The sequence below is a fragment of the Bombus vancouverensis genome, chromosome 6 (genome assembly GCF_051014615.1).
Source record: "Bombus vancouverensis nearcticus chromosome 6, iyBomVanc1_principal, whole genome shotgun sequence".
In the NCBI taxonomy this organism is placed as follows: Eukaryota; Metazoa; Arthropoda; class Insecta; order Hymenoptera; family Apidae; genus Bombus; species Bombus vancouverensis.
In genome coordinates, this window is record NC_134916.1 from 4,950,174 (window position 1) to 4,972,573 (window position 22,400).

A 22,400-nucleotide genomic window follows, 5' to 3' on the forward strand; every position below is an offset into this window, starting at 1 on the left:
AGTAACTCCAGATATCGATTATATGAAACTTTCCAATCTCTACGTCGGAAACGTTTTCGAATTTTCAAATTAACGCGTATATTTCGAATTTTTGTATGAAAAATCAGAAACGATGAAAAATAATAGCGTAATTTTGACAGCATAGTTGGAACGTCTAAAATCTGTCGAATTTTATAGATTACCACGGTACGTTCAAGAAAATAGTAAAAAAGAACTCTCGATCTTCGATTTAGTTGTACCTTCCTTTTACATTCGATAGGAAAAGAATTTAGAGGATTAGGATATTTTTTCAAAGATTCGTAGGTGTTAATGATGATGGTATTCGATAAAGGGATGCTTGGTAATTTTGTTTGAAGCAACAGTTAAACATAGTTAGAATAATTAGAAACATTTAGGTATGGAATTCCGACACATCGTTGATTGCGACCACTGAAATTTTGAGGGCTCTAAGTCACGTAGAAAGTAGCATCGACACTCGTGGGAAGGAAGTCAATTCTCCAAGCTCAAATTACTTCTTTACCAAACAACTATACATGACGCGGTTGAGTAGAAACAATAGTAGAAACGACCGACGATTTGTAGAAACGATGGTTAGTTCGAATTGATTTTCAGTTGATCCATCGGACGTTTTTTGCTTCTTCTTTTTATTGGTAACTGTATTACGCGCAAAAAAATTGATAGGGAGAGTAATGGCTTATTACAACCGCAAGATTGGCCTTCGCGATACTCTCATTATTAAATTTTACCCCTGTTTCATTAAAGCCTCATCAGTATACTTTATAAGTTAATACTTCTGAAACGTACTTCAATCAAAGTAATTACGATGGAAATTGTTATGCTCTCTGAAATGCAAAATTTAATAATTTTACTTACTTAAATTATTCCACTATTCTATTTGAAAATTAAGGTATGACTTTCAAATAGTTTGTAACCTTATTTCCAAGAATGTATAATCTGAATCGCAACATTTCCAGCCTTTTATCGGGTATTTTACCTACAATGCGCTAAGTTCATCTTATCGCGTGACAATTTTAGTTTGAACGCATATCATATTCTATCTCGAATACGAGCGTAAATGAAAATTGGCACATTTTTGCGAGTAAAATCGATACGATACAGCACATTTGTCGTTTTACGCAGTTTGCCCATTAACATCCTTGCTACTACATGTGTTCTAATCGATGGCGGTGAACGTACGTTTTCCATGTGACCGATGTTTACACACTTGTCTACGAGTGCTTAACCTATTTGCGTACACGGCATTCCGATTCCTTTATTGGACTCGCGCGAAGTCGGCTTTAACGCGGGAAAGACAGAGTTTCCGAGTAGACTCTTCCATTTAAACTTTAAACGAATATGAATTACCGGAAGATTTAACACGCTACGTTAGGGTTGCGTCGATCTTTGCAAATAATCGCGCAAAACTGAGCGTGAACACGAGAGCACCGTTGCCAATCGATAATAAAAAGCACGAGCAGCGATAAATAACAATCTTGCACACAATCCATGGTGTCTACGATACCTAAACGATCAGTGTGTTTAAACGCGGCCTTTATCTTGATGCGCGTCGTTTAATTTACGTGGTTTGAGTAACGTGCTCGTTTTTGTAAAGTATATTACTCGAAGTTATTTAAGCAAACACGACGATATAAATGTTTGGAATGAAAGGAACTTTGCGTGCGTACAAATACGTATATATAAAGTGATTTTTTAAATCGTCGGTAAAATTGAAGTACGCATATATAAGTCACGCAATTCCATTATCGAAAGACTTTATAGATTTGGTCGTGCCTTTGATTTAAAGAACTCCGCCTTTAAGGAACTAAATGACGCGACGTGACTATCGTGCCACATGGTACTTTAAATTACTGCAACCTCGAGAATTATCTGGATTCCAGCATTTCCAACCTACTTCAATTAATAATTCTCTACGGCTCATTACATAACATAACGAAGCGTGCATCATTGACGTCGTGTCGTGCAGGTTAATGCAATTACTTTAATTGGAATATGGTCGTGCGAAACAAAATTTCAAACAGCCTAAAGTTTGAGCTGAACTTCAAACCATTTAAACAACCGACTATGTTAAATTCCAAACGTTTCTTAACTCACCCAGAACAATAAATTGTCCGCTCAGATCTCTTTTAATCTAATTCTCGTGTAACATTAAAATATATATTAACTATTCTCTTTCCGATTTTAATTTTTATCTAATATACCAACTATCTATATCCTGCAAACTCTTGATCCTTCAGAATTATCGTATTTCAGCTTGCTCGTAGTTCACCAGACATTTCACATTTCAAAGTAACATCTTTTCTCTTTGCAGACCTTCAGCCTAGTTCCCACGTTCTTTACTCTCATAACAATAATATCATTCCTTACATGCTTAGAGTCAAGTTTAGCGCATCAAAAATTTCTCATCTTAACACCTACCCTTAACATCGCTCTCCCTGAAACAACTCTCACAGACTCTCGTCAAAAGTACAAAATCGTAACCTATACAACTCGCGGCTACGCCCTTCCATCGCGTGTACGCTGTGTCCTTAGCAATTAGCGTCAGCGATCAATCATCAAGACGCAACGTCCGAATCACCTCCAGTCGAGGCAGCTGCGAGACCGGTAATCTCTGCCGCGTGTATGCGCTTTCTCGATGCTCCGAAAACTCGGTTCAGCCGCGTTGACCGCGTTTTCGTTCGGTCCGCCATTCGCAGAACCGACGCTTGCGCGGATCTCCGTCCAATTCTCTAATTACGAGGCCGGCGAAGATAAACGATTTCCTCGATCGACGTTCACTAATGGCTTGCTTGGTGCGGAGCACAGCACGGCAAATACGAGCGGCGACGATGAAAAAGGGACCGATGAAGGATTAAGCGAGAGGCAAAGGAGGGAAGATCGGGGTCCGATCGTTCGACAACAATGATGTTCACCGTTAATTTGAGTGGACGAGTGAATCGGCCGTTTATCGCTCCGGCGCGGCGGCGTGAAGGCCGTGGACACAGGGCCACGCACACGTGTATACACGACACGTAGCCGTGGATACAGAACCATGCACGCGTGTATACGCGACACATAGCCGTGGACACAGGGCCACGCACGTATGTATACACGACACGTAGCCGCGCACACGGCCTCGTGGTAAGAGGCGAGAGTCCGGTCCAGAGGGTTCAAGCTAACGGGACCAAGAGCCGATCGTACAAGCGCGGCTCTGTGGCCAGCACGTTTCGCACACCCGCGCGAGAACACGTACACGCTTGCTGAAGAGCGCGAGCGCGCACGCCCGCATCTGCACGTAGGGGGAAAAGTTTTTATAGGCCTGGAACGTGTCCGTGAGCAGCGTTACACTGATATACGATATACATGGACCTTTGCCGGCGCGCTGTTTCGACGCTGCGCCCTGTCGCGGCTCTGGTGATTTCAACGCTTGTTCAGGCGCGAGTTTTTAATTCGTGATAATTGGCCGCGCAACTGGACCGGCTGACTGCAATCGGGATGAGTGCAATCGTTAACCACTGCGACATCGTGGAAATTCTTTCGCTCTCAATTATCTACTAATTTTTTTTTTTTAGAGATTTTTAACTGCCTTTTAATTGGATCTTGCGATTAGGTTGTGTATGCTACCGAAGACTTTATTTTTCGCAAGTTACAAACGAGTTTCAATTATTTGATTTCTACTCTGAGGAACGCCTAAATGCGATAATTCTTCTACTGCAACAACAACCTGAATGGTCTTCGTCTTCGTGTCATCGCGAAGAGTAGGTTTATATCGCAAATCGAAATGTCGCGCACAGCAGTTATAAAGGGTCTTCGCGGAGATACATCTTCGTTTGTTATTGTTAAAGATCCAATCGCCATTAGTCAGGGAAAATGTCAGTTGAAACGTTTCCATAGCGAGCGGCGTACGTGTATATGTATATGCGGACGATCTATTGCGCAATCACGACAACTCGAATCCAATATGCTGTTACAATGTTAAACGGCAAGTGTGACTCGACTTTAGTTTTGAATTTATCAATCGGACATCTCGTAACGCAATACAAATGGGACCCCGCCGATTCGTCAACGGTATACGCCATAATTAACGTTTCATGATCGTCAGAGCGGGCATTAATTATAAACTACGAATAGTGTTGCCTCATTCTCTCTTCCTAGGAGGTTAATGCGACAATAGTTTTTATTAACGAAAGACGGACAGGTATGTAAAAATCCTTAAATTCTCAGCCGACAAGTTTGTAATTATGACTTTCGAATAGTCGCCTAGGGATACGATTTAAAATTGTCATTACAAGATATAGGTATTTTGAAATTCGTTGTAATGTAAAGAATTACAAGTAAAACTGTTTTATACAAGTACACATATGCTATTTCGTAGCCTTTCCATTTTCAATTTTTCGTCATTTTCGTACCATTTACTTATTATAAACGTAAGTTATAAGCTATATCGAGATCTTTCCGTTTCTCGAATATATGAAACTTGGCAGAAAATATGTGTATACTTTTGAACGTCCATTGACGTTACAACCAAGAAATTTTAAGATCCCAAAGATTTATTTATATGCCAGATTTCCGTTTCGAAATATTCGAAATTTATGTATCTTTGTGATGATAAAAATAGTATGATAAATGAACGAACGAATGAATAAATCATAAATGAAGTTATGAATGCTATACATTGACTATATAATGATATATTTTACAATTCCAGCTAAGAAACAGTCAAAAGAGGTTTTTTCGAAACACAGATCAACGATCAACTGTCAGACCATATCGACTGAAATGCAACCATACCGTGGGATGGTAATTTGACGCCGAAAGGCAATGTTTATGCGCAGAATAATTATTAAACGAGACTTGACAACGATCGTACTAGATCTGCTTGACTCGTAACCAGCCAGGAGAGCGGTTACGATTTATTCCACGCTCAATGGCAAAGTGTCTACAACGCAGGACCGATTTATTCCAACAATTCCTCTTTACAATTTCGATTAGCTACAGATTAGGAAGCAGCTGTTGTTTATGTGTGTTTCACTTCGATCACGATGACATGACGTCTCGAAACTATTGATTTCCTCTGGCAATTGCTTCTGTCACGTGGTAAATGTCTAACGGTGTTCACCAACAATAACGATAAATTCAACGATTTTTACGAATTTCGTTTGGAACAACGGCGGCAGCTAAGCTTTCTATGCCGACTTATCATAATTGTAAACCAGTGACGCGCTACCTTTCATACGATCGAAATTTATGTTACTTCTTACAGAATTCTTGGAATTAAAGGCGTTGCAGTATTCATGATATGTCAATTGTGCTCGGAAATTTATGTGAATATTCTACAGCTTATAATTATATATATTTATTTAAATAAACACAAATATAGACATGAATTAAATAATTATAGATATGTATATTATTTTTGTATAACACACGTCATTTATATTAAATTTCTTGTAATATGTCGTAAATATTTTAGTAGGCGAATAAAATAAAAAGTGTTACGATATACGGAAAGGAAATATTTCAGAAACTACGTAATAAGAATCAATAACAAGTATAGAATATCATTTTGTCGTTGTCCACAAAACTCCGAATGAAATCCAACCGTAAAACAAGTATTCACTTTTCTCCATGAAAACACGGATTTCACGATTTCTTTCCGCGCGTCAACGAACCACATTGTAGTTGCAAAAACGGTAGGTACACGTCACGCCTATCTATGCCAACCTATCTCTCCTCTAACTTCTATAACTCCAGACGCAGCAAAAACGAAATGCATCGCTCGTTTCAACCGGCGTGTACTGAAAATCATTTTCACTGTCCGCAACCGAAGCAACGTTATTTATAGTTAGGTCGATAGACACTGTGTCGCTTTCACCGTTCCTTTCATTTCCCTCAAAGAAAAATGATTCATGATATTTTTAATTGCAAAAGCCGCTCATTGTCAAACCGGTACGATTTATCTCTAGTATCTAGTTGAATCGAGACTCCCGTCAATCGTTCTGTCATTAAATCATTAGATTCCTCTAAATCACCTTTTTCCAATGTTTTTATCGTATTCAAGCTTTTGTTAATGATGCTCGTTCATGATATAGTTCTTTAAGCGACGTCAACGTGCAAACAGATACGACATAATAAATATCCATATGTACGTTATTTGCTAGAAGCATAGATCTAGCTTTTTGATCGCTCAAAGAGAGCAAACCGGGATGGTGCAATGACCGCGGTCATTAATTAGATTGATTTATTAGCCCTCGGGTGTACGCTCCTGTCAAAAGGATAATATTTTACGACGTTCCTAAAATGTGATTGCGAAGCATCGGTGATTTAGAGGATGGCAAATATCAACGGGTAGAAGAGTACACTGGTTCGATTAATTTGAACGAGTCGTGGGACTCGTGGAACGGCGGAAGTTATGACATCGATGCGATTAACTCGAGATGTTCCTGTCATTCAAAATTCTGATTGCTTTTGGATAGGCTGCTTTGAAAATTAGCGACCGTCGTGTCGCTACTAGTCGCTAGTACGAAGGCGACGCGGTTATCCAAGTTCCTTCGGCTACTCATTGGTTATGCGCGTGCATAATTTATCTCGTTATTAAAATACCAGATCTCCTCGTCGTCTCGTACGATTCTGAATTGAAAAAAGATATTATTCGGCGTGCTTCGTTTGGAATTTATGAATTCAGAGATTAATTTCATAAAGAGCAACTTTAAAACAGATCCATTCCTTCTTGGAAAGTGAATGCCTAACGAATGACCTAAAACAGATCGTCCAAGTACTCGCTATTGAACAAATACGTCAATGATATTTGATCACACAATACGTGTCTACATGATGTTGAAATTAGCTTTGGCTTTTCACTTTGCCTATTTAGTGACTTCATTCTAATGTCTTTGAAACTATCATTCTATCACCGCGACTCTACGCTTTACATCAACTTACTATCCTACCGCGCTTAAATCATTGTCAACTATATCCATGTATACATACTGTTTTCTACTAATAGTACTTACGGTTATTACGTATTTTCAACTACTAATATCTGTTTATTGCCATTATCTCTACCAGTGATGCTCCATATGTTATTTTATGCTAATAGCGAATATCCGATACTTTTCACCATTTTTTCTATCGATATCCTCCAATTTATGACTGAGTTAGCAAAGACTATATACTCCTTTTTACCAGCAATAACTTTGTATACTACTTCCTACAATCGTTATTTTCTAGTATTTCTATTATACTATAGTTACCACACTAGCAATATCCTTATACTCTCCTTTCTATTACCGTCATTACCTTCGCTATTGATACCTCTGTATCTTATATTTTATCTTCGATACTTCTGTCTGTTTCTAATATTCTTAAATTTGTTACCACATCAGCAGCATATTTACACATTCCTTTCTGCTTGCTGTTACCTTTAACAGCAATAATCTACGTACCAGTTCCTAGAATCGATATTTTTCAGTATTTCTCTCATCGATATTTTCCAATTTGTTACCACGGCGACAAATAACTTGCTGTTTGCAATTCTCCGTGTGGAACATGCTCATATCCAGCTGCACGCGCACTATGCACTAGCGATGCAACTAACGTCGAACGTGGTTCGCGACAAGAGGCGAAGGCACACGGTACGACCAGCATCAATTAGATCGTGTTATGCTAATGCGGTCCGCGTGTATAGAGCGAAATACGCGGCGAAAAGCAGCAATCATCTCGGAGACTACAGAGTCGGATCCTCGTAGGCGGTCGACCATAGCCAACCGAATTCAACGCGGATTCAGTCGTGAACGGCAGGTGCAACGCGAGATAGCTGAATTTGTTGGGCGGAAACTCTGCATAATTATCCTGAATATCATGGCAAATTTTGCTTTGTTTGGAACAAGGTAGAGTTTCATTCAGTGGATACAGAACATGTTTACGTTTTGTTGTTTTGATTCTTGACGGTATTTAGCCTCTTCTTGACGCCTTGGATGACACATTTTGTGGTTTCTTTTTTGTTAGAACTAAATTTGAGGCAAAAATTAGTTCGTGAAATGTGGCAGGTTTAACTAGCAACTTGTTTTGGCTAAATGTATGTAACGAATGATCGTTTTGATATTGGCATATCCCAATAATTATTCAGAGTATGATTATAGATTTTTGCTAAGATTATGCTGCAAGTAATGTTTCTATTATCAGATATCATTCATTCTACCTGCGTCTCATTTCACGTAAAAAGTAAAGCAAAAACGTCTAATATCCTAGTGATTTTTATGGATAAATCTCGCGTAAATATCGACTCGTGGAAATATGGAATATATTCATATGGGTATATTCATGGAAATATACTTGTGAATCGAATGTTTAATTTATAAATTTAAAACTGAGCAGCAATTTTTTGTTTTCGTTGTCTGATGTTAAGAAAACCGTTATGATAATCTCGATGCCTGTTATGTAAATGCTACGAAATTATCATTAAAGATTTAATTAGTGGTGAAAGTGGATGCTGAAAGTTTAAACGTATGTTTGAATTGCACCTTGAATATTAATTATTTATATTATAACATAAAAATTGAATCTTCTTGAATCTATCTCAAGAGTATAATTCGTATAAATATATTTTATATGCACTGGTCAGATACAATATATTTAGTTTAGTAGACCGATAAGATTACAATAAGCTACGCGACTGATTAAGCTGTTCAGAATGCAGTTTGTTCAAGACTTCAAGCAACCAATCAAACACGTTTCGCAACATTACAACGTCTTGTCATCGGTTTATAACGTGATGCATAGGTTCGAGAAAAAAACCTTGCGATAATTACGTTCTGTGTGGACAGTATTGATTCGATTCTTAAGATCTCAGTATCAGAATTGTTGAGGGTTAACTGATAGAGGATAGAGTGGATGAATTTATAATAGAAAAATATATTGAAATAAGTATAGGTATAGTGTATGCTGATCCAGATCCTCACTCTCTCAGTGTTATAATACAATAGAATACAATAGAATAGGGAACACGTTCATATATTTATAGCAAAGGACATTACCAAAAAGCTAACCTTGGTGTGTAGCTCTAGCTGAAGGTTACAAGAAACAGCAATAGAAATCTACTTATAGTTCTTTTGTTTCTAAACCTTGTAATCCGAAACAAAATTTATATTCAAAGGCACAATAATATGGACTTCTCCTTATTTTGAATTTGTTCACTAAATTCTATTCTCTTCGTAACCGCGTTCTCCAGATCACGGATATACAAAAGAAAAGGTATTGAGTTTTTCTTGAAGTAATTACTTCAACAAGAATCAACGTGTGGACGCTGTTCACAATAAATATAACCAAGAGCGGGACAAGTAAAAGTTCATGGCTGTCACTTTTTCTTTCGAATATGATAACACGATCTACTGCGCCATTAGCTTTGCAAAATATCAAAAGAGTCATTCATAAAGACGTTCTGTTTTCACCGTGAAATTACTAACTTGGTATATTCGTTAACGCGTTCGTTGAGATATTTATTAACCTTACACCACATGACTGCGATAAATAGGGTGTAGAGAGAAAGAGAGAGAGAGAGAGAGAGAGAATTTACAGCCGTAAGAATCATTTGATAATCAATTAGCTTCAATTACGTATTAGGCGTATGGTTACACAAGGTCCTTGAAATCTTTTTCACGAAATGTGTTTCATGGAAATATTCATTTTTATGGAATTTTCAAAATGAAATTTCATGGATACTCTTATTTATGAAATAAAATAGTGTTTACAATATTCGTTCAATTTTTATCATTACTTTCAATTCTAATATTAATCAAAGCTCATTTCTATGTGTGTCTTAGCGACTTAGCAAACTACTTACAACTGACAATCATGCAATTTATACCAATTAACGCTGATCGATAAATAGATATTTCACCGCGCTGTTTAACCAGCCAACGTTCTACAGAAAACCTCGTACATTATCTACGACAACAATAACTTGTTGGACAAATGACTCGTTCTTCCGAACATCGTGTCGAGGCTGGAAAAATAGTCGCGTGACAACGAGTCTCCGGCTTGTATCAATAAGTCAGTCGGTCCAGTTGGCCGTAGCCGATAGAAAAATATCCCGGCCAATAAATACGGCTGTACGTATCGCCATATGATTTGTAGATCGCATTATACGACACTACACGACGCGTGCGTGCTGTTCGATCGTGTATTAACGCCTTTTATCCTGCTTTTTTTCCTACGGCCTTTCCCAACCCCGTCGCCAAACGAGCTGCGTGACCGCGATGATAAAGAACACGTTAATAATTTTTGCTTACGTGTTGAACTGCCGCACCGGGCCGATCTTTGTTTTATATTTTCAATGTGGCAACGCAGATCTTGCCAGCCAACGAATTGCGATAGATCCGCGCGAAGACACGACTTCCTCCGGATTCTTGTCACGCGATACTATCACCACGGAAGCGGGGATGAAATCGTTTCCTCCAATTGAATACTTCACTCTCGGGGAGAACGTTTGATTCGTTTGTCATGCGTGTATTGGAAGAATAGGGCGACTTTGTGTCGTCATGATCTCTCAACAATCTTAACATACAAAACAATGAGAAATGAGAAGAACAATCGAAGGGCATACTGCATTTGTCAGTGATTTAAATAAATCAGTGAAAACTAACTCAAAATCAAATCACTTTTTGTAAACCTGAACGAACTTTTTAAATTCAATCGCGCTATGAATTTAATTAATATTCGTAGCGTATTTTTCCTATCATATTTTTCTTCCTCTTTTGTTTGCTTTTCGATCGGGCTCTACCCAAACAACAATACCAGAAAAATCACCAATTCTATATATAAACCACTTCTTTCCGTATCTTTCTAAACATCAATTCCTACTCAATACACTTTCGCTTCTTTCCCTGAAAATGTCTAAACTCCTTACACCGTGAGTGAAACACGGAAAACCAAGAGCATCTGCATTCCACGGAGACAACGAGAGCGGGACCACGCGGAGAATCCTCCCACGCGGCGCGAAATAATTTCTCAAAGAGGACGGGAAGGTCTCGAGCGATCCGTGGACCAACCCGAATCCGCCTACCTGATCCGGTAACAGGTTCCACTCCCTGTCGTGTAGCGGCGTTATTTAAACGCGTACACTCGTTTCGTCGTGCACCTACACGCGTGGCCACGGCTGTGTGGACGTACACGTGGTCCGTATCGACAGAACGGAATAGAGCTCATGTTTAAATACATACGGTGAAACGTAGGCAGGTACTCTACTCACAACACGCCGTTGGGTATAGGCCGACATGCGCAGGTGCCTTCGGGCTGCCTCGAGCCCAGCATTAAATTCACTCTTTGGACAACGCCATGAGGTGACGGAGAAGCTCTCGAGAAGAATCTCCATAGCTGCTGTGCGTCTCGCGAAATGTGGTTTCCGTGGCACTCGAAACAGAGTTGTGGCTCCAGGTAATGGCTCGATGACGGTGGGCCGTAGTTTTTGAAGTAAAGAAGCAGCCATTTATTTTAACGAGGTAGATTCGTTTTTAGAGCATAGTTAAAAGGTGATAAAGAAAGTTAATTCTTCGATTTCTTGTGGATTTTTTTTGAGGGTAATTTTTATGAAGTTTGGTTGATGATTGATCGTAATTTTCGAGATAATTAAAAAGCAATAAAGCCACTCTTGCGAGTTTTCGTGGATTTTTTGGATGTAACGTTGAACGAGGGAGATTAAAGTGAGTCCGAAGCAGTAATTTGAAAATGAGAATAAGATTAGTAGTATTTGAAGCGTTTATCGGATCCAGTATTTGTATAATTGTAGATATCCGGAGAGTTATTCGTCATAACGAGACAATCGACGTTTTATGAGCTGTTTAGATATTTTAATGGGCGTGATAAATAGTTTCGGTGAAGTTGATAATGATACAAAGATCAACAATGCTAATGCTATTTTAATTGGTAGATTAAAGTGCTGTTTGAGAATCAATAATGTAAGTAGAGTGTATAGATAGACCGATATATTGCAACGCTATGATAGTCACTTTGAATCTTTATCTTTTATAATATAAAGAAATATTTTGACATTCCATTGTATGTATACTATACCTAGATATTTTCCTATCCCTATTACGTAATTACAAACGTAAATTTAGAAATAACGAATTACAACATAAAACGCGTTAATAAATATTCTCATTTTACTTATGTCATCGTAATAGTCTATTTCCAATAGTAACATTTACGCCGTGCACTTGTAAGCTCCTTACCTTGAAATACGATATACAGGAAATGAAGTGTTGGCGCATTGACGCGTTTTCATCCTTTGCTTGTAAAAACACATATTATTATGTTAGCGCAACGATAATAGATATAATTAGCTAGCAGCAATTCTGTCAACCTTACACGGTATAACATCATTTTGACACTATTATATTTACTGAACTGATAATTGATTCCATTATTACTTCTGTTATCGCTTCGCGGATTTTTCGCCTTTTGATGCATTAAGCAGACTCGCGTTCACGCGGTAATCTCGTGAAACTTGATCCAGTAATTTTATGTGTATTTCTAATAAATGCCTTGCAGCTTCTACGTACAATTTCAAATTGGTTCCAAATTTTACCAATAGGATCAAAATAATCGTATTTTGTTACAATGCGACAAAAATTTCGAAAAGTTTCGTCTAACGGGCATAATATATCTATAAGAATCCTCTACGGTAGACGTTCGCACACCTTCGTGACCTACTGTATAAGGAAGAACATTTAAACTGATCTACCAACCTAACCCAAACCAAAGCATACTTTGACAAGCCTCGCGAATTGATTCTATAGGCGGAAACTTTTGCATTGAATGCAGCACCGAGTGAAATACCTCGCGCTTCCTCCATAGCTGTCTTCTGGGACTCGCATCTCCAGCAGACCATACGATTCATATTTCATATTTCTCGCGCGAATCTATGAGTCATATTCGAACGTGTGCACATCTGGTTGTACAAGGCGGCCAACGTCGAAGTAGGACGTGAAAAGGTTAACGGTTGTATCCGCGTGTGGAAGAAGCTCGTCCATCGATACACACGAATCGCGTTGTCTGAAACAATAGCCGGCATTCAAGGCTAATCGAAATAATCGGTGGCCCAGAGATGAGCCGTCGACCAGAGCCAGAGCACAATGGCTAATAATATAAGCTGAAAGGTGAAATCTCGCGCTGTGTCGTCGTTTCTTCGACCGTAGGAACGTTTGAACTCGGTTCGTTCGTGACTTCGTCCACGATCGTTGCGGCAGTGTCATTAGAGGGAGCCCATTTGAACGCGCGTCGCGATCTCCTGATCGTGCTGATAACAAGCTGGAAACGATGCTCGGAATTCCGCGATAATGTTAGGACGATCGCAACGCGTCCAGGCTGGCCAGGCCTCCGAGGCGTTCGCGCGGAACCGTTTCGACGGATACGGCCAGGCCCGCCGCCAAATGGTTCGCATTCCTGGTACGTTGCTCGTATTTTTCATCGTACATGCTCGATAGGTTCCATGGATACGACGGATACAGTTTACGAATGGATCTGCGCTTAGACGATAAACAAACGTTTGTAGGTAGTTAGGTTGATTTATCGTGACTGTTAAACTTGGTATTCACGTGCGACGCAAAATATTTGCGATTGAAAGATCCTTCGGACTAAGGCTTTGGTTACAGTGGATGCATGTTTTGACGAACTGTCATTCCGACAAATAAAACATCCGAATACCGCATATCAAGAATGCATACACTCACGAGAATCTATACACATACATGTTTGGTTGCTTAGAAATATTGAGTTTGTCAGAATACGCATCTACTTTAATTATACGTAGATTGAAGCGATAAATTTGTTTCGGCGAAGACGCGAGCATTGACTTCGTCAAAAGTTGAATTGTATTACTATCCTTTGCCTTGTTTCGCTACCTTATCTCACGCTATACATTCGAACGAAAGTCAGCCAACCCAATTTCGTCAATTTCACAATACGAACACCGCGAACACACAACGAGCAAAATTAGAATAAGCATCACTTTGGAAAGCGATTTCGTTACCGGCAAGTCGTTACTCTTGCTTTCTTTCTCTCTCTCTCTCTCTCTCTTTCTCCCTTGTTGGCAGCATCAAAAGGCGCATTCCAGTAAACGACCGATTCTCTTCGCTGTTTCTTTCATACCGTTTGCATACTTATTATTCGGATGCGTTGTCGGCTGCTCGTCGACTCTTTGACGGCTCGGCTGAGAAGTAATTTGGAACCAGAAAGCTTAGTAATTACCATGTAAATCGACTTCGGATTATTAAAGCTCGTAATGTATGCGTCTTATTTCGCACTCGTTACCCGGCTGCCTACCTATCGAGCCTAAGAAGTCGGCCGTGTCCGGGCCAAAAATTCTCTTCGTCGCAATTTTCGATTTATTGGACAAGACTCGATGCTTCCTTTTTTTCATCTTTTATCTTTACGAAACTGTAACCGTATGATAATGCACAGATGTCAGATAAGGTTTCGTAAGGCGCCCGATTAAACGCGTAGCTAGCCTGCACGCCTGTTAACCTGCCTCGTCTTACATCCTCCGCGCCGTTCAGCAACGTTCTTTCCATCTGACACGTCCAATATAGGCGATGCAAATTTTTTTCGCGACGTAGGTGCGAATTTCGAGGCGCATTAGCGCGACGAAATTGGTCTCTTCCTTGGTTGCGAAACAGAGTGAGCTCCGTTTCGTGTACCTTCTGTGCTTCGTTTTAGTAATCGGACATTCTTTGGCAATCGCTTCCTGGAACCGATTCTTTCTCTGGTCCTTCATGAAAATTCATTATTTTGAGGTTAGTCGAGGTTGATGGTTAGCTTGGTCTGAAAGTTCTCGTGTCAAACACGTTAAATCGTTCATTTTGGCGCATGCACGTTGTGCGATTTCCCCCTTACCATATATATATGGTAAGCACTTGGTTGTCGTTTGGAAGAGGCCATGCAATTTGATCAATGTTCGTCCGAAAATGTTAAAATTCATAATTTGCTCGGATAAATTTTTATATAGGAAGATTCAAAGTTCTTGTTTCATATTTTTTAAAACTTGCTACTTGAAACAATTCAAGGCACAATAATAAATTACTCCGTAGATTTATAAAATTTCAAACTTAACTTTCATTCGAAGAAATCACTGAACCTAAACATATTTTCTTATTACGGTAAACTTTCAATATAGCTACGTAGTCTCACCATAGAAACACACATTTTTCCATACTTCTCTATCCAATCACAGACAAGTAGGCTTACCATTTTCCTGTATTTGTAACAACAGATTCGAACGGAAGAATTCTACGTTCATTTACATCGACTACAAGGATCAACGGTAACAGTTAATCATCCGTTATGCAGTAATTATCCCGAAGGAAATATAATACGCGTTTCCAACGCAATCCGTTCCTTTCTCAATAATCACGTCCATCCGCGGAATCAAGCCGTGAGTAACAAGCCGAATGTAACTTCAGCCTCTATGTTATGCATAAGGAGGATAATAAAAGCGGCTAGCAGTGTTGTGGAAGTTTTTCCAATCGTATGTTTCTTTGCCATCCGGGAACATGATTTTACACCGCGCATGTTATATCCGTTTTATATGGTTAACACTCAATCACTGTTGAAACGCGAATCAAGTTTTCGCGTTTTCTCAACTACAAAACATGAGCAGCGCGTTACTGTCACTTCCTGTCTCTATTCTTTCGAACTTCTTACTATGGAAAGAGCGCAGGAAAGCGCTTCAGATTTATTTATTTATTTTGTGCTCGAATCATAATTTAGTTCCACGATTACCGTCCGTGAGATAATTCTCGCAAGTTGTCGTGTTTCTTCAATTCATATCGTTTGAAACAGTTGTGCTTTCAAGTTTAAAATTAAGAGCTTAATATTCTTAATACAACGCGGTTTGCATGCATTACTATTTGCATATCAATACGGTGCAATCGAGAATAAAATGCGAACGTTAACAGGTTGCACGATAATCGTATACTGGTTACGAATGCTACGATAAAAGGATGCTCCTGGGGGCAAACTTGTCCCTGTCCGCGAAACGAGCGCGTTATCAGAGGTCGAACCACATTTAACTGTTGCACGGTGAACATTGTACGATAAACATATGTTGAAATGAACGTAAAAGACTGCAAAGATAGTGGCGGAAAATTTAGTGGTTGAGCGTGGATGGAGTTTCGATACCGCATGTCAAGTTAGTTCAAGAAATTTAGATAGCAACAAAGGAACCCAAGTTGAAAAGTAAATTGTACAAATTGGTATTTGCTTGTCCGTCCAAAAATATGGAAATACTTGTTATTTTCTTCGGATACTCTAATATTAAACGACTATATTTTTGATAATTATTTATTCCAAGGTTTCAAATTGAGGTAAAAACCAATAATGAATACGTTACAATTTTGTTTCCCATAAGCAAAGAACACGCACGTACACGCGAGTATCACGCTACTCAATAAGCATTAATTCACAGACGTTACTAGAGGTAGCTACCTTCTGGTACTCGAGAGAACCCGATCCGAATCGCCAATCGCGATAGTAGCCGTGTTCAATGGCCATTCATAGTCGCGCGAATTAAAAACCCTCAACGTCGAACTAGCGAAATACGATGCTCGAACCTGTTTCTAATCCAAACGTGGAAACATCGCCCCGCATTCCCTTATCTATAGTTGTCAGCTTCCGCGCGAGGGACCAACCGCTGCCGGATAAACGGAGGTAACGGAGAATCCGTGCGAGCACCGAGGATGCTCGTAATAACAATATACAAGCGGCTGAGTAAAACGGCCATTACACGGATAAATTTACAGATCTCTCGGTTGTTTATCGAGTTCCTTCCAACCCTGCCTCGCAACTATATTTATACCTTTACACCACCTTAGTCAGCTTTAATCCAGATCTTTATTGCAGCCTACGAAGCTTGTCGTAGGACACTTGGAGTCTACACAATGCGGAGACTTGTCAAAGAACCCGCGGAAATTCTTCGAACGAATTCACAGAAATCACGAATTTACTGTACTTCTGCCGTGAAAGAAGAATCGCTGAAAATTTTTTCCGCGTTTGATCCAGTAAGATGTGCGAATGGAGAAGTTGTTGTTTGATTGCACGCTGCATCATTTTATAGATGGCTGACCTGATGCCAGTTTGGTGGTTGCAAATGGTTTATTTAATAGTGGATTGACTGTTCGTAGATTTGGTAATTACCGATGAATATGAAAGTAATTAAAAAGAAAATTATTAAAAAGTGTGAGTTGGTTGGAACCCAATGGTGCTATTATTAACACGATTTTCTCTATTGCCTGATAGCTGACTGCTTTCTTCGCTAAATATTAATTTATCGAAAGGTATATTTCCATTTATTTGTCACTTAACCAATGCTAATAAAGCCAGTAGAATAATATGATTTTTCACGACAATAGGGATCGTCAACTCCCACTTCCTCTTTCTGCGGACGCATGAACAATAAAATGAAGGTTATTATACCAAAGGATAATGCAATAAAACGAAAAATTCGATGCAGCAGGTTTAAAGACCTCCCAGTTGAGTGCCACGACGAGATGTACAAAAGACCAAGTAAAGCTCGACGTTTTCCCTTCGCGACGGAAGGATTTGCGGATTGCACGGTAGTTTTCTTCGTGAAATATCTTTTTTCTTCCTTTTCTTCTTTCCTTGCAGCTGCTGCTGGATGACGGTACAAGCTGGAAATTTATTCAAAGTATTTTTCAAACCTACTCTCGACACAAATTTAATATCTTTACGAATAAGATTAAGCGCGAAGTTAAGTAGCTACTATTTGGTATAATTGTTTGGAAAAAGTTTCGTAATATCGCTATACTGTCGTAATACATTGTGAAGTAAATTTAATGAATAATTCATCGATTTATCTATAATTTTAAAAATAATACGTTGAAACGTCCAGCAACATTCTTCTAATTGCAAATAAGTATAGTAAGAGGCTTGGAATAAATCAAAAGATTATCACTTAGATAATCCTAAACGTGGAAACGTGAGACTATTACAAACTACGTTTAATCGTCCATCAGAAATATTATTGCTTAAGAATTCTAGGCGATTTGAGTTTAACAACGCTAATCATCGGTAATTTCTTTCTATTCGATGCAATATTAATGTTCAAGGTAACAAAATGGTGAAAAACACAGTGTGATTATCTCAGTCACCGGCACATGCTTTTCTTCGTTTCCATCATAATCCTATCACTTTATTTATCCCTATTCAATCGCTATATTATATCACTATATTAATTTCAGTATCATTGTATACGGATCATTTCTTGAGAAACCACGTACGAACCTCAACGAAGTCGATTAAAATTTAACTTCTGCGCGACTCGTGTAAATTTCCGTCTTCAGTTTCAAAAGCTTCGATACTTCCAAACCACAATCGAACATAGATAATCCTCGTCGAAGTCATCGACTAGAAATCCCCAAAGAAAACGTTTATCTAATCGTTTCCCCTATCCAGTCGACAGATTTTCGCGAGAAAAAAAACGCAGCGGCTTGACTCGGTAGTCAAAAGGCCACGTATAAATCACGCGGTGGCATCTTAGATAATGACAGTCATACGGCGGGCTCGTGTGCGCCGGCTACGACGGCTGATATATTGTTCGGTGGCCGGCGAAGGTAGCGGTTAAAATTCTTCGCGAATGATAATCCGGCTTCGACCGGGAGAATCGATGCGTGCACGATTTCCGGGCTATCGCGATCGGCCTGTTGCATCGTTAGGCGGTAACACGGCCTAAGTAATCATCGATCGGAGAAATTACACGCTTCCGCTTGTTTTTACTTGCGCCGGTCCGCGTTCCAGGCACACTGTTGCTGAGCCGGTGGTAACATGGTACCCCACAAAATGGGGAACATGCACTCCAGTTCTCGGCTGCTTCCCTTAATTCTGGTTATTTAGACTTGATTCCTTTTACTGTCGTCGATCGCTGTTTTGGTGCAATGAGGAGATCGAAACCGAATATTATGAAGAAAACATGAAATTATATACGGGATCTGCGCTTTTTTCTTTTCTTTTTTGAGTGTTGAGTGTAAATTTGGTTGATGAATGAATTGTGGATGATGAATGGAGAATCGAACAAGCATCGATCGAGAATCAATGATTAAAGTAAACCGATTGTTTTAATAAGTGATGCTAGTGGATAAACAGTGTGGCTCATTTTCTTCGATATCTTTGTACGTCGAAATCTTGCTGGATCTTTTGGAAAGGTATTTTCGCTGGAAGTACGTGGTTAATGGTAAAGTGTACATATTGTTTTTTCATTCGATGCGAAACGTTAAAAAAATGGCTGTTATTAAAACGAAAACTGATATCAACATAGAAGCGGAATTCGACTATTCCATCAAAGAAAACACTTCCAAAGTTTTCTTCTTCAAAGTATTATACACTGCAGCTAGAGAATTAAACGATTAAAACACTGTCTAAATTATATTCGTCGAAATAGTTTTAAAAAAATCAAATTATACGGAAGACTTCCTTCGATTACATTAGTTACAGTTTGTACAAGTTTTTACGGCGAGATAGATAATATTCAAAAGGAAAAAAAGAGGAAGCAAGGAACTGTTATATTCAGTATGTCATTATTGTTTTAACTCTGTTACGTTCTTTAAGTCAGTTTCAACTTAATTATGCTTTTCTGTGGTTAAAAAATTATATCTCTAATATTGAAAATCCCTAGAATTAAAATAATCTTGCTCCGTTTCGAAGAAAACAATATTCTGCTATAAGTTGTCGTATCGGAAACAATGTTCGTGATTTATCCATTTGCAGGATAACTCTATATAACGAATAGAAGATTGAGTTATTAGTAGATCCTTCATCGAGGTAGTTTACGCGTTCTTCTGTAGGAAAACACACATTGAAGTAGAAGATAAACGACCAGATGCAACGATGAAACAATGTTAAACTATTCGCACGAATCGTATGCAAATTATCCTGAGTGACCGTTTTCGTTGGCGGGCAAATTGCGAACGATTATGAAGATTACAGGTGTCGTAACTACCTTCTCACTTGCCGTTCAATTTGTCGGAAATGAAGAGATTTTTGTGTTTTATTACACAGTAATAAGAAATGCGTAGGAGACAAAACCACCTTGCAGCGATGTTCCTGTGTTCATATAATATATTCTGCACCGTAAATCTTCACGGAACATCAAATATTATGCCGAACCTCTAATCCTTGCGATTCATTTTTCTTTTTTCCTTCTTTAAAAATTTGTTAGGATATTTGAAATTTGTTATCTCGATTTTCTCGTTACTTTTACTTTAATCCTTATACAAGAAGTTCTTTTGCGAATTGCGTAAGAAATAATCGAGTGTTCGTATAGTGTATAGAAGTATCTATTATAAATTTCATTACTAGTTACGTGTTTATGATATCATAGCTGTTCGAAGTACCAATCTTCAACTCTCTAAAACCAATCATCATCGAGTGCTAATCAAAGGTTCACGACTGCGAGTCACCTCTAACAACATCGAAACTGATCGAGAATTTAAGTTACGGCTGTTCTTCTCTGACAAGGGTACGCTTTCATAACCAGGCGTAATTAAAACTAATAACGTGCGTTTCGGCTTCCAATCAGGAAGAGCACGCTCAGAGTCAGACACGAAAACCACGCATTTTTATCGGAGGATACCCCATGCTAAGTGAAAGTCACGTTATAACCTTTAACTGTTTGTTTAATTGTATAGTAGCCATTATTTTAACATGTAGAAAGTATAGAGATCAAAGATCTGTGCAGCGATTAAAGCTTTGAAACTGTCAATTTTGGATAGAGGAAGATCGACGATTAAACATTTAAGATAATGATTAATAGATTTGGATGACGATTGATCCCTTAAAATACCTTAAAATGTTATTTTCTGAACAAAATGGGTTATAGGTACATATGTATTATGATCAGAGTTTGCAGATGAGTTTTATACGTTACAAGAACGAACGATAGATTCAGAGATAACATTCGCGCGAAGAATCGTGTCGAGAACGATCGTGGATGATTTTTACGGGCGCATCCCCTAGAAATACGGCTAATGGAATCCTTGATGCTACTCTATAGATCCTGGAATTGGCACGGAGGTAAACGCGTTTCATTGGGATTTTGCGTACACAAAATAGTAACATCTCAGGATTACGTAAATAAATTATCCATAACTTTATACTACAACATCAACATCGGACGATATTCGCCTATTATCCTTTCCGGTGTTTCTACGCAATGCGCTTTTCTATGCGCTCTTAATGCGCGAATAGAGTACTGAGATATCCTTTATAGGCATTTCAGAAATATTAACTCTTCGTTATGCGTTTATTATTTCCAGACATCTTTTTTATTTCATTACTTGAACCGCTTGTAAAGATTGATTTACAGCGAGTTTGAAAGATTGTTAATAGCATAGATAAACAATTCTTAAATGAAATAAATTCATTCTATGATTGTCATTTGGTCTGCTGAATGTTTCATATTTGAGATATAATTTTGCTTTAAGTAGTAATACCATCTAGTATTAGCTAACTAATATGAAACCATGGCGTGTCATGTTTCAAATCTGATTATCATACACATTACAATTATTAATTTCCTCCAATTGGATGAAATTAATCTGATGAATTTTCTCGAAAAAATTAAGGAAATTGTTCCAAAATTTCAATTTCATCCACCTTCTCTCAAGTATAAAAAGCTACTACCACCCAGTTCAATTGATCCAAGAGTCTCGTAATCTCAATCAGATTAATCCATACATCAATTTCGTCTAAAACATACCTGGCTTTCATATATCTAATCTATACAACAATTTATTCACTGAATCCTACAGTACACCTGCTACAAGAGAAACCATTCACAGGAGAAAATTTTCTTACGTGGACAGGTATCGGCACGAAAAGCGGTTAATGGAACTTCTAATAGCGTCGGATCGCTGCATCGAACAGTGGCAGGACTGTAGTTATAGGATAGCGTGGTCACATCTCAGGATCCCGCGTAGATTTTTCCTGAAACCCGTTTCGTGACCTCGCACATGGGCTTGTATCTTACGACAATCCTGCCTACGCGTGAGCACGTCTCACTGGCCTCTGTCCCCGTTTTCGAGAGTGGTCAGCGGCATCGCTTCCTCGAACGATCACGATGCCCAATCAGAGAGGAGGAGCACCGTCGATCACTTATCTCGTGCGCGATCCCTATCTCGAGATAACTTTTCTGATAATTAGATCGTTTAAATGATCGAAAGATCGAGATAAGGATTTGAACAAAGAATTATCCATGATAACGATAATAAAAATGAAGAAAGTGAGAATAAATCAGTTTTGTTGTCTTCTGTAATTTTAGCTTGTTACGGTATCAAGAAATGTTTTAACGTTCATCCGAAACTTCGAAGGAATAATGATTTGAAGTATGATCTATT

General features: G+C 38.7%; 1 protein-coding gene across 1 annotated transcript in view; it reads right to left on the reverse strand.

The window, feature by feature from the left end:
* The window catches only part of TfAP-2 (transcription factor AP-2), an 85,547-nt gene that overhangs the window by 57,609 nt on the left and 5,538 nt on the right, over positions 1-22,400 (reverse strand). The gene's annotated exons all lie outside the window — the stretch shown is intronic.